This window comes from Hippopotamus amphibius, chromosome 5 (genome assembly GCF_030028045.1).
Source record: "Hippopotamus amphibius kiboko isolate mHipAmp2 chromosome 5, mHipAmp2.hap2, whole genome shotgun sequence".
Classification (NCBI taxonomy): Eukaryota; Metazoa; Chordata; class Mammalia; order Artiodactyla; family Hippopotamidae; genus Hippopotamus; species Hippopotamus amphibius.
Window position 1 is genome coordinate 136,607,693 of NC_080190.1, and position 5,649 is coordinate 136,613,341.

The following is a 5,649-nucleotide window of genomic DNA, read 5'->3' on the forward strand; positions in this document are numbered from 1 at the left end:
AGCACATCTCCAAGGACTTGGGAGATGCCTCCGAAAAAGTCAGATGAATAAGTGAGGGGATGAATAAATGGATGAGCTAATGAGTGAATTCGCTGCCCTAGGCCAGACATTTGCGCGGGCATTCTGTGGAGAGAAAGGAAAGGAAGGGAAGGAGGGAGAAAAGGAAGAAAGGAGGGAAGGGATAAGGAAAAGAGAGCGCCGGAAAGACTAATCGCGCACACAGACGATCCCCACCCCCCCCACCCCCCAAGGTCAATTTGATCTAGGTCAGTTGTTCTCAAACTTTAGCATGCCTCCGAATCACCTGGAGGGCTTGTTCAAACAGATCTCCGGGCCCCACTCCTAGAGTGTCTGACTCAGTAGGTGGGGCCAGAGAATCTGCATTTCTAACAAGTTCCAGACGTTGCTGATGCTGTTGGACCACACCTTAAGACGGTAACTCTGGACAGATCCCACAGCCCCAGAGAAACCACCTTTGCAGCTAGAAATGGAAACTCCAAGGCAATCCAAGGCCCGGCAGACAACAAGAGAGCTGACCTGCTCGGCTCCCGCCAGCTCACTGCCGCTTAGGAAAGGGAGCTCATTGGAAATGAAGATTTTCCTTAGAATTTTCCCAATGGTTAAGAGTTCGCAAGTAGCTTTTTGGTTTTAAAGTGAAAACCTAATAAAAATACGTTTGCAGGCTCTGCCCTAGTCGTTTCTGAGGATGCTCTTGCGCAGCGCGAGGGCTGGGCCACTCCCACGCTGCCTAGGTGGAGCTGCCCGAGAGAAGCACCATTCGCAGGGCGCTCCCTCCTGGGAGGCGCCTGGGTCTGGGCCTCGGCAGAGGAAACCTCCCGTAAACCCGGTCTTCCTAGTCAAGGACACCAATGGGCTCCGTTAGAAGTGCACCTTGAATTGGAAGCTGTCCTTTGACTCGGGAGCATAGGGAGTGACCTAGCTCTCTCTGGAGAGGCCAATCGCGGTAGATCCGCTTGCCTCGGGCGCTGAAGGCGAAAGCGCGTCGTGGCCCCGCGCACCCCGCGAGCCCGCGCCCAGCACGTGCGGGAGCCCGCCCACCGCTGCTGCCGCTTCCCGCCCGGGACCTCTCGGGGCTCCGGGCCGGTGATGGCGCGGGGCCGTTCTCCTGCTCGCCAGGAGCTGACGGATCGCCGGGCGGCCTCGAGCTGACCTTGCTGCGGCGGCGGCCGACGCCCTCCCTCGGGAAAGCCACACTCGGATGGGACTCGGGCTCACGGGAGGGGCTGCCCCCAGGTGTGCCCACCCTGGCTTTGGCCACGTAGCTAACCCTCCGACGCCGACTTCAGCCTTCACAGGTAGCTCCCCTTTCCCGGTGACTCGGCGCCGAGCGAGCAAGCTGGTGGCTGGAAGGGCGCCCGCCGAGGCCTGCGGCGGAAAGAAGCAGAGCGAGGGGCGCGGGCACCAGGAGGGCGCCTTTGGGCCCAGCGCGCTCTCCTTCCCCTCCCCCGGCCCCCGGGGAAGAGCCCAGGAGGCTCGGCCGTCCTCGGGCGCCTGAGGCTGTCTCGCCCAGCCCGACTCCGGAGGTGGCTGGGCCGGGGATGGGACGGTTGGAGGCGGCGGGTGGTCCTCAAGCTCCCAGGCCCTCAGGCCCCCAGGCCCGGTAAGATTCCCTCGCTATTCGCGCATCTCGCGACGCGCGTCTTCCCGCTCTCAGGCTTAAGGAGAGCATAGCCTGCCAAGGGATCCATTCCAGATAGGGCTTCAAAAGCTGGGTGAGATGAGGGGTAAGTCTTGGGGAGTGGGAGAGCCTTTCCAGATGGGGTCCCTGAGAAACCTCTCTTGCCTCTCCCGCAGGGACCACATCCGAGGCCTTGAAATCTGCTAGAATCTGAGCCAATCACCGGACCGCCGCGAACTCCCTGAGCGGGGCTCAGAACTAGTCTTCCCCTGCCCTGCGGAGATCAGAGCCGCCCTGGGCAGCGTCGTGTGTCCGAAAATCTGTCTCGGAAAAACCAGCCGGGTGTGTGTGTGTGGGGGGGGGGTTGTCGCTGGGAGGCCACCGCGAGGGATGCTCACAAAGGCCCCGGCGGTGGGGGTAGAGCGGCTTACTGGCCCTGACCACAAGCCAGGCCCTCTCCTCAGCACCCGTGCCGCGCACACGACTGTGCCACCGCAGCCAAGGGGCCAGGACGAGGTGAAAGGAGCCCAGCGGCCGGCAGGGTCGCTGGCAGCCAGGCATTCTCTTCGGGAGCCAGCCGCCTGAGTGACTGCCCGCGGCGCCCGCGCCATGCCGTGCTCAGCCCGTGCCTCCAGGGGGCGCTGCGGCTCTTCCCGCGGGCGCCTGAGCTCCCGCTCGCGGCCTCAAGTTCCCACCTAGCCCTTTGCAGAGCGCGGTCCCGGACCTACTTTCAAAAAGATAAAATGCTTAGTCTCCTGCCTCCACACCCTCAGTTCCGAGCCCGGGGCCCGCGACCCTCCTCTAGGTGTTCGCGGGCCTCCTCACTATTCTGGGGCTGGAGTGCACATGCCCAGAGAAGAGCTGGGCTCTCAATTCCTCCGGGCTACTGCGAAAAGCGGCAAACTGCGCGAAGTTCAAATGCAGAAGGTCCCCGCCCTGGAGAGGCAGGGAAGGCTGGAGAGAAGGGAGGCGAGTCCTCAGTCCTCAGAGGCAATGGCAGCTGAGAGCCCTGGGAGAAGATGGGGTGTCCATAACTTGTGACATAAAGGGCAAAAGTCTTTAGTAGGTCGGCAGCGCGCCGGTCAGAGAGGGAGAGGCTCGGAGTCAACCTCAGGGAAGTGTGTGTCTGACACCTGTTCGTGGCTTAACTGGCAGAGCCTCCTGGGTGGGCCGGTGGGGCGAGTGGGGGAGGGGAGCTAGAGGGAAGGGGCCCAACGCTGCCGAGCCCCCTACTCCTCCCACTCCTGCGCTGTCCTCTCCCCCACCTCCCCACCAGGGGAGGTTCGGGTTTGGGCTGCAACTGCTCGCGCTCCCCCTGGACCGTCTGTTAGCCATTTCCCTGGAAGCGTCCTTGGTGTCGAAAGCCCAGAGCTGCGAGGACGGCAGAGGACCAGTCGGCGGAAACTTCGGAGTGAACCGCAGCGCGGCTCTCGGAGGGCGCAGGGGGAGTGGGAACGCGGCGCAGAGACTCAGCCCCCTGGGCGCGGCCGGGCCGCTCGGTAGGCTCTGGGACTTCCCGCTCTGCACACCCGGACCCCACAACTCGCCGCGGGCCTATCTTCCTTGCCAGGCGTTGTCGCCCGGGGAGTCCGGCCGGGGAGGCCCCTCCTGGGTGGGCCCCCACAGAGCGTGCGCTCTAGACGCCGGCGGGGGGCAGGGGGCTTGCCCCGGGCAGAGCGTGGAGAAGCTCAAGGGCCGGCCCGAGTGGCCGCAGAGGTGGCCCGAGGGAGCCCTGCGAGTGGTGCGGCGCCGCCTCCAGCCTCCAGCTTGCTCTCCGCGTGAGGCGCGCACCTGCCCGTTGCGGTGGCCGGGCCTGGAGGCTGCCGAGGCGCTGCCCCACCTCGAGGCTTCTCCCAAAGCCCGGAGCTCGCCGACGCTTCCCTACCTTTCAAGCAGCTGCAGCTCTCGGGCCGGCGTGGGCCAGAGTCCACTGTGGAACTTCGGAGGCTGGGGTGGGCGAGGTAAATACGTTTGTGGGAAAACCCGGGCTCAGGAGGTTTGCGGAAAGAGGGCGCAGCTCGCGAATGGTTGGAAATTCTGTTTACCCCTGGGAAGAGCAGGCGGTTCCCCACACACCACACACACACACACACACACACACACACACACACACACACACACACACACACAGGGTGGGAAGGTGTGAAGCCCACCGCTGGGGAGTTTCCTCCACTTGCAGAAAAGGAAAAATGAGGCGTAGGAACACTCTTCAGGTCACCACCCCGCGAGGTGTGTCCTGGGGGTCTGAAAGAAGAGAAAGTTCCCTCCAAATCTTCCAAATTGAGAAAAGCTGCGGAAGGAATGAGGCGGTTAGAGAGAGGGGACCGCAGGCATCCCCGTAGCTGGGGCTCAGGACTGAGCGCTAAAATGAAAGCACCCCTATAGAATCCACTAGGGAAAACGTTTCTTAAAAAGTCCTGAACTCAGGCATTCCGCTACTTCCACGCTGCTTGTCAAATCTACTTTGAAGCAGTTAAAGGCTGAAGGATATTAAACACTCGGGTCTTCATTCCAAGCTCACTTTTCAACCTTTGCAAATTTGAAATTGGAAAGAAAGGGAAAAAAAGAGGGGAAAAAACCTGCTATCTCTGAATTATGTTTTACCAAAGGAACGAAAAATTCTACCCTCCTCTGCATAAATAAAATGGAAGGGGTTTTATGCTAATAGAATAATATCCCGTCGCGTTTGCCTGGCTCCCCAATCACTGTTTGACCTTTTGACAGTTTAGTCTTCTGCTTATATTCGTCCACTTCCCCGCATGATTGAGATTATTTTAGTTGTCCTTTGGGGCGGCACATCCAAAACCACATTTTGGCAGAACACCTTTGAATTGTACAGCCCCTTGGCTTGAAGATCTGCGCCCTTTAAAGCGCGGACTTGCAGAGGGCTAACGTAAATCGCCTCTGGTGAACTCGTCTGGGACGAAGGGCGTTTTGCTCAGTGTTGCTCAGGCAGATCTCATCTGGAAAGAGGCTGTTTAAAATGAGTATGTCATCCCCTTTATGTCACTCGGTCACCCTACTTCCAGAGTAGCTGAAGTGTGTCAGCAATCACACTCACACAGGACCAAACCTTTCGAAGAACCTGAAAAGTGTATCGCTGCACTTCAAATTCGATTAAATTTCCTGGCGACTGAACAATGAACTCTGGTTTTTGTTTTTTTGGTTTTTTGTTTTTTGTTTTGCTGGCAGTGAAGACGTACACGTTTGAGAAGCTAGAATAGTATTTTCCTGCATATTTTAAATGATTGCTCTTCACCCATTCCAGATGGATTCTTTATTGTTTGCCAGTGGGTTGCAGACGCCCATCTCTTTAACCAAGTTGGTTAATTGCTTATGAAATGTACATTGGCTGATTAAAGCTTAAATTTTGGAAGAAATTTCTCCTGGGATATTCCACATAAGTCTTTGCAGTAATTACGAAATTAGTCAATTGTCACTTCTATAAACAAACTTCGTTTTGAAAACAGCAGGCGAAAGCAGACTACAGATACAGTTATAATTGACCAAAAGTATGTACAAAATTGTATTTAAAAGTGGATGTAGGGTGATATATGCTGGAGAATACAACCTAAACGTAATTGATTTTATCTACGAAGAAGATAGTTATGTTAAGCGTGTTAAGATGTGGAAATGAACGCAGCAAGAGCGCCAAGTAAAACTACAAAATGCCCTTTGAGTTTCTCCGCGGGGTCTCCGGGAAGCAGAAAGCCAGTTGTTCCGTTTCTAACACTCTAAGGAAAAGTGGCACTGAGAAGGAAGGGGGGGGCGTTTGTGTGTGAGTTTTGATCTGAGTCACCTTGGCTCTGCCTCTGTAACAGGGAAACCTCGAGCAAACCTGTGCCTTTAAGACTCAGTTGCTATCCAAACACAAGTAAACAGAGTGGACCATTAGCGGGCTCCGGGCTAGGAGGCGGAGCCTGGGCGCCAGGGGCCCAGCGCCGCGGCAGGACGCCCGCCCGAAGGGGAGGCGGGGCCGCTACTAAAGCGCGAGTCTGCGGGCCGCGAGC